Here is an 8,196-nt window from a genome sequence, read left to right as displayed (position 1 = left end):
TCAGAAAAGATGAAAATTTTACTTTTTGAGGTTTTAATGCCAACTGAAAGTCAATTTGCTGATGGATAAACTGATATATGAATTTCAAAAATCGGTCAAAAATTGACACTATTACAGGTTCACAAAGTTGGGGTTAGGTGAGAATATTTGAGGTTTTAGGGATTTTCTATGTAAAAAAACATAATTTTTACTAAATCGTGATTTTCTCAGAAAAGATGAAAATTTTACTTTTTGAGGTTTTAATGCCAACTGAAAGTCAATTTGCTGATGGATAAACTGATATATGAATTTCAAAAATCGGTCAAAAATTGACACTATTACAGGTTCACAAAGTTGGGGTTAGGTGAGAATATTTGAGGTTTTAGGGATTTTCTATGTAAAAAAACATAATTTTTACTAAATCGTGATTTTCTCAGAAAAGATGAAAATTTTACTTTTTGAGGTTTTAATGCCAACTGAAAGTCAATTTGCTGATGGATAAACTGATATATGAATTTCAAAAATCGGTCAAAAATTGACACTATTACAGGTTCACAAAGTTGGGGTTAGGTGAGAATATTTGAGGTTTTAGGGATTTTCTATGTAAAAAAACATAATTTTTACTAAATCGTGATTTTCTCAGAAAAGATGAAAATTTTACTTTTTGAGGTTTTAATGCCAACTGAAAGTCAATTTGCTGATGGATAAACTGATATATGAATTTCAAAAATCGGTCAAAAATTGACACTATTACAGGTTCACAAAGTTGGGGTTAGGTGAGAATATTTGAGGTTTTAGGGATTTTCTATGTAAAAAAACATAATTTTTACTAAATCGTGATTTTCTCAGAAAAGATGAAAATTTTACTTTTTGAGGTTTTAATGCCAACTGAAAGTCAATTTGCTGATGGATAAACTGATATATGAATTTCAAAAATCGGTCAAAAATTGACACTATTACAGGTTCACAAAGTTGGGGTTAGGTGAGAATATTTGAGGTTTTAGGGATTTTCTATGTAAAAAAACATAATTTTTACTAAATCGTGATTTTCTCAGAAAAGATGAAAATTTTACTTTTTGAGGTTTTAATGCCAACTGAAAGTCAATTTGCTGATGGATAAACTGATATATGAATTTCAAAAATCGGTCAAAAATTGACACTATTACAGGTTCACAAAGTTGGGGTTAGGTGAGAATATTTGAGGTTTTAGGGATTTTCTATGTAAAAAAACATAATTTTTACTAAATCGTGATTTTCTCAGAAAAGATGAAAATTTTACTTTTTGAGGTTTTAATGCCAACTGAAAGTCAATTTGCTGATGGATAAACTGATATATGAATTTCAAAAATCGGTCAAAAATTGACACTATTACAGGTTCACAAAGTTGGGGTTAGGTGAGAATATTTGAGGTTTTAGGGATTTTCTATGTAAAAAAACATAATTTTTACTAAATCGTGATTTTCTCAGAAAAGATGAAAATTTTACTTTTTGAGGTTTTAATGCCAACTGAAAGTCAATTTGCTGATGGATAAACTGATATATGAATTTCAAAAATCGGTCAAAAATTGACACTATTACAGGTTCACAAAGTTGGGGTTAGGTGAGAATATTTGAGGTTTTAGGGATTTTCTATGTAAAAAAACATAATTTTTACTAAATCGTGATTTTCTCAGAAAAGATGAAAATTTTACTTTTTGAGGTTTTAATGCCAACTGAAAGTCAATTTGCTGATGGATAAACTGATATATGAATTTCAAAAATCGGTCAAAAATTGACACTATTACAGGTTCACAAAGTTGGGGTTAGGTGAGAATATTTGAGGTTTTAGGGATTTTCTATGTAAAAAAACATAATTTTTACTAAATCGTGATTTTCTCAGAAAAGATGAAAATTTTACTTTTTGAGGTTTTAATGCCAACTGAAAGTCAATTTGCTGATGGATAAACTGATATATGAATTTCAAAAATCGGTCAAAAATTGACACTATTACAGGTTCACAAAGTTGGGGTTAGGTGAGAATATTTGAGGTTTTAGGGATTTTCTATGTAAAAAAACATAATTTTTACTAAATCGTGATTTTCTCAGAAAAGATGAAAATTTTACTTTTTGAGGTTTTAATGCCAACTGAAAGTCAATTTGCTGATGGATAAACTGATATATGAATTTCAAAAATCGGTCAAAAATTGACACTATTACAGGTTCACAAAGTTGGGGTTAGGTGAGAATATTTGAGGTTTTAGGGATTTTCTATGTAAAAAAACATAATTTTTACTAAATCGTGATTTTCTCAGAAAAGATGAAAATTTTACTTTTTGAGGTTTTAATGCCAACTGAAAGTCAATTTGCTGATGGATAAACTGATATATGAATTTCAAAAATCGGTCAAAAATTGACACTATTACAGGTTCACAAAGTTGGGGTTAGGTGAGAATATTTGAGGTTTTAGGGATTTTCTATGTAAAAAAACATAATTTTTACTAAATCGTGATTTTCTCAGAAAAGATGAAAATTTTACTTTTTGAGGTTTTAATGCCAACTGAAAGTCAATTTGCTGATGGATAAACTGATATATGAATTTCAAAAATCGGTCAAAAATTGACACTATTACAGGTTCACAAAGTTGGGGTTAGGTGAGAATATTTGAGGTTTTAGGGATTTTCTATGTAAAAAAACATAATTTTTACTAAATCGTGATTTTCTCAGAAAAGATGAAAATTTTACTTTTTGAGGTTTTAATGCCAACTGAAAGTCAATTTGCTGATGGATAAACTGATATATGAATTTCAAAAATCGGTCAAAAATTGACACTATTACAGGTCACAAAGTTGGGGTTAGGTGAGAATATTTGAGGTTTTAGGGATTTTCTATGTAAAAAAACATAATTTTTACTAAATCGTGATTTTCTCAGAAAAGATGAAAATTTTACTTTTTGAGGTTTTAATGCCAACTGAAAGTCAATTTGCTGATGGATAAACTGATATATGAATTTCAAAAATCGGTCAAAAATTGACACTATTACAGGTTCACAAAGTTGGGGTTAGGTGAGAATATTTGAGGTTTTAGGGATTTTCTATGTAAAAAAACATAATTTTTACTAAATCGTGATTTTCTCAGAAAAGATGAAAATTTTACTTTTTGAGGTTTTAATGCCAACTGAAAGTCAATTTGCTGATGGATAAACTGATATATGAATTTCAAAAATCGGTCAAAAATTGACACTATTACAGGTTCACAAAGTTGGGGTTAGGTGAGAATATTTGAGGTTTTAGGGATTTTCTATGTAAAAAAACATAATTTTTACTAAATCGTGATTTTCTCAGAAAAGATGAAAATTTTACTTTTTGAGGTTTTAATGCCAACTGAAAGTCAATTTGCTGATGGATAAACTGATATATGAATTTCAAAAATCGGTCAAAAATTGACACTATTACAGGTTCACAAAGTTGGGGTTAGGTGAGAATATTTGAGGTTTTAGGGATTTTCTATGTAAAAAAACATAATTTTTACTAAATCGTGATTTTCTCAGAAAAGATGAAAATTTTACTTTTTGAGGTTTTAATGCCAACTGAAAGTCAATTTGCTGATGGATAAACTGATATATGAATTTCAAAAATCGGTCAAAAATTGACACTATTACAGGTTCACAAAGTTGGGGTTAGGTGAGAATATTTGAGGTTTTAGGGATTTTCTATGTAAAAAAACATAATTTTTACTAAATCGTGATTTTCTCAGAAAAGATGAAAATTTTACTTTTTGAGGTTTTAATGCCAACTGAAAGTCAATTTGCTGATGGATAAACTGATATATGAATTTCAAAAATCGGTCAAAAATTGACACTATTACAGGTTCACAAAGTTGGGGTTAGGTGAGAATATTTGAGGTTTTAGGGATTTTCTATGTAAAAAAACATAATTTTTACTAAATCGTGATTTTCTCAGAAAAGATGAAAATTTTACTTTTTGAGGTTTTAATGCCAACTGAAAGTCAATTTGCTGATGGATAAACTGATATATGAATTTCAAAAATCGGTCAAAAATTGACACTATTACAGGTTCACAAAGTTGGGGTTAGGTGAGAATATTTGAGGTTTTAGGGATTTTCTATGTAAAAAAACATAATTTTTACTAAATCGTGATTTTCTCAGAAAAGATGAAAATTTTACTTTTTGAGGTTTTAATGCCAACTGAAAGTCAATTTGCTGATGGATAAACTGATATATGAATTTCAAAAATCGGTCAAAAATTGACACTATTACAGGTTCACAAAGTTGGGGTTAGGTGAGAATATTTGAGGTTTTAGGGATTTTCTATGTAAAAAAACATAATTTTTACTAAATCGTGATTTTCTCAGAAAAGATGAAAATTTTACTTTTTGAGGTTTTAATGCCAACTGAAAGTCAATTTGCTGATGGATAAACTGATATATGAATTTCAAAAATCGGTCAAAAATTGACACTATTACAGGTTCACAAAGTTGGGGTTAGGTGAGAATATTTGAGGTTTTAGGGATTTTCTATGTAAAAAAACATAATTTTTACTAAATCGTGATTTTCTCAGAAAAGATGAAAATTTTACTTTTTGAGGTTTTAATGCCAACTGAAAGTCAATTTGCTGATGGATAAACTGATATATGAATTTCAAAAATCGGTCAAAAATTGACACTATTACAGGTTCACAAAGTTGGGGTTAGGTGAGAATATTTGAGGTTTTAGGGATTTTCTATGTAAAAAAACATAATTTTTACTAAATCGTGATTTTCTCAGAAAAGATGAAAATTTTACTTTTTGAGGTTTTAATGCCAACTGAAAGTCAATTTGCTGATGGATAAACTGATATATGAATTTCAAAAATCGGTCAAAAATTGACACTATTACAGGTTCACAAAGTTGGGGTTAGGTGAGAATATTTGAGGTTTTAGGGATTTTCTATGTAAAAAAACATAATTTTTACTAAATCGTGATTTTCTCAGAAAAGATGAAAATTTTACTTTTTGAGGTTTTAATGCCAACTGAAAGTCAATTTGCTGATGGATAAACTGATATATGAATTTCAAAAATCGGTCAAAAATTGACACTATTACAGGTTCACAAAGTTGGGGTTAGGTGAGAATATTTGAGGTTTTAGGGATTTTCTATGTAAAAAAACATAATTTTTACTAAATCGTGATTTTCTCAGAAAAGATGAAAATTTTACTTTTTGAGGTTTTAATGCCAACTGAAAGTCAATTTGCTGATGGATAAACTGATATATGAATTTCAAAAATCGGTCAAAAATTGACACTATTACAGGTTCACAAAGTTGGGGTTAGGTGAGAATATTTGAGGTTTTAGGGATTTTCTATGTAAAAAAACATAATTTTTACTAAATCGTGATTTTCTCAGAAAAGATGAAAATTTTACTTTTTGAGGTTTTAATGCCAACTGAAAGTCAATTTGCTGATGGATAAACTGATATATGAATTTCAAAAATCGGTCAAAAATTGACACTATTACAGGTTCACAAAGTTGGGGTTAGGTGAGAATATTTGAGGTTTTAGGGATTTTCTATGTAAAAAAACATAATTTTTACTAAATCGTGATTTTCTCAGAAAAGATGAAAATTTTACTTTTTGAGGTTTTAATGCCAACTGAAAGTCAATTTGCTGATGGATAAACTGATATATGAATTTCAAAAATCGGTCAAAAATTGACACTATTACAGGTTCACAAAGTTGGGGTTAGGTGAGAATATTTGAGGTTTTAGGGATTTTCTATGTAAAAAAACATAATTTTTACTAAATCGTGATTTTCTCAGAAAAGATGAAAATTTTACTTTTTGAGGTTTTAATGCCAACTGAAAGTCAATTTGCTGATGGATAAACTGATATATGAATTTCAAAAATCGGTCAAAAATTGACACTATTACAGGTTCACAAAGTTGGGGTTAGGTGAGAATATTTGAGGTTTTAGGGATTTTCTATGTAAAAAAACATAATTTTTACTAAATCGTGATTTTCTCAGAAAAGATGAAAATTTTACTTTTTGAGGTTTTAATGCCAACTGAAAGTCAATTTGCTGATGGATAAACTGATATATGAATTTCAAAAATCGGTCAAAAATTGACACTATTACAGGTCACAAAGTTGGGGTTAGGTGAGAATATTTGAGGTTTTAGGGATTTTCTATGTAAAAAAACATAATTTTTACTAAATCGTGATTTTCTCAGAAAAGATGAAAATTTTACTTTTTGAGGTTTTAATGCCAACTGAAAGTCAATTTGCTGATGGATAAACTGATATATGAATTTCAAAAATCGGTCAAAAATTGACACTATTACAGGTTCACAAAGTTGGGGTTAGGTGAGAATATTTGAGGTTTTAGGGATTTTCTATGTAAAAAAACATAATTTTTACTAAATCGTGATTTTCTCAGAAAAGATGAAAATTTTACTTTTTGAGGTTTTAATGCCAACTGAAAGTCAATTTGCTGATGGATAAACTGATATATGAATTTCAAAAATCGGTCAAAAATTGACACTATTACAGGTTCACAAAGTTGGGGTTAGGTGAGAATATTTGAGGTTTAGGGATTTTCTATGTAAAAAACATAATTTTTACTAAATCGTGATTTTCTCAGAAAAGATGAAAATTTTACTTTTTGAGGTTTTAATGCCAACTGAAAGTCAATTTGCTGATGGATAAACTGATATATGAATTTCAAAAATCGGTCAAAAATTGACACTATTACAGGTTCACAAAGTTGGGGTTAGGTGAGAATATTTGAGGTTTTAGGGATTTTCTATGTAAAAAAACATAATTTTTACTAAATCGTGATTTTCTCAGAAAAGATGAAAATTTTACTTTTTGAGGTTTAATGCCAACTGAAAGTCAATTTGCTGATGGATAAACTGATATATGAATTTCAAAAATCGGTCAAAAATTGACACTATTACAGGTTCACAAAGTTGGGTTAGGTGAGAATATTTGAGGTTTAGGATTTTCTATGTAAAAAAACATAATTTTACTAAATCGTGATTTTCTCAGAAAAGATGAAAATTTTACTTTTGAGGTTTTAATGCCAACTGAAAGTCAATTTGCTGATGGATAAACTGATATATGAATTTCAAAATCGGTCAAAAATTGACACTATTACAGGTCACAAAGTTGGGGTTAGGTGAGAATATTTGAGGTTTAGGATTTTCTATGTAAAAAAACATAATTTTTACTAAATCGTGATTTTCTCAGAAAAGATGAAAATTTTACTTTTTGAGGTTTTAATGCCAACTGAAAGTCAATTTGCTGATGGATAAACTGATATATGAATTTCAAAAATCGGTCAAAAATTGACACTATTACAGGTTCACAAAGTTGGGTTAGGTGAGAATATTTGAGTTTTAGGGATTTCTATGTAAAAAAACATAATTTTACTAAATCGTGATTTTCTCAGAAAAGATGAAAATTTTACTTTTGAGGTTTTAATGCCAACTGAAAGTCAATTGCTGATGGATAAACTGATATATGAATTTCAAAAATCGGTCAAAAATTGACACTATTACAGGTTCACAAAGTTGGGTTAGGTGAGAATATTGAGGTTTTAGGATTTTCTATGTAAAAAAACATAATTTTACTAAATCGTGATTTTCTCAGAAAAGATGAAAATTTTACTTTTTGAGGTTTTAATGCCAACTGAAAGTCAATTTGCTGATGGATAAACTGATATATGAATTTCAAAAATCGGTCAAAATTGACACTATTACAGGTTCACAAAGTGGGGTTAGGTGAAATATTGAGTTTAGGATTTCTATGTAAAAAAACATAATTTTACTAAATCTGATTTCTCAGAAAAGATGAAAATTTACTTTTGAGTTTTAATGCCAACTGAAAGTCAATGCTGATGATAAACTGATATATGAATTCAAAATCGTCAAAATTGACACTATTACAGGTCACAAATGGGTAGTGAGAATATTTGAGTTTAGGATTTCTATGTAAAAAACATATTTTACTAAATCGTGATTTTCTCAGAAAGATGAAAATTTACTTTTGAGTTTAATGCCAACTGAAAGTCAATTTGCTGATGGATAAACTGATATATGAATTTCAAAAATCGGTCAAAAATTGACACTATTACAGGTTCACAAAGTTGGGTTAGTGAGAATATTTGAGGTTTTAGGATTTTCTATGTAAAAAAACATAATTTTTACTAAATCGTGATTTTCTCAGAAAAGGCTGAAAATTTTA

The sequence above is a fragment of the Drosophila willistoni genome, assembly GCF_018902025.1.
Source record: "Drosophila willistoni isolate 14030-0811.24 chromosome 2L unlocalized genomic scaffold, UCI_dwil_1.1 Seg196, whole genome shotgun sequence".
Lineage (NCBI taxonomy): Eukaryota > Metazoa > Arthropoda > Insecta > Diptera > Drosophilidae > Drosophila > Drosophila willistoni.
The sequence above is the reverse complement of the archived record's forward strand: the minus strand, read 5'-3'. Positions refer to the sequence as shown.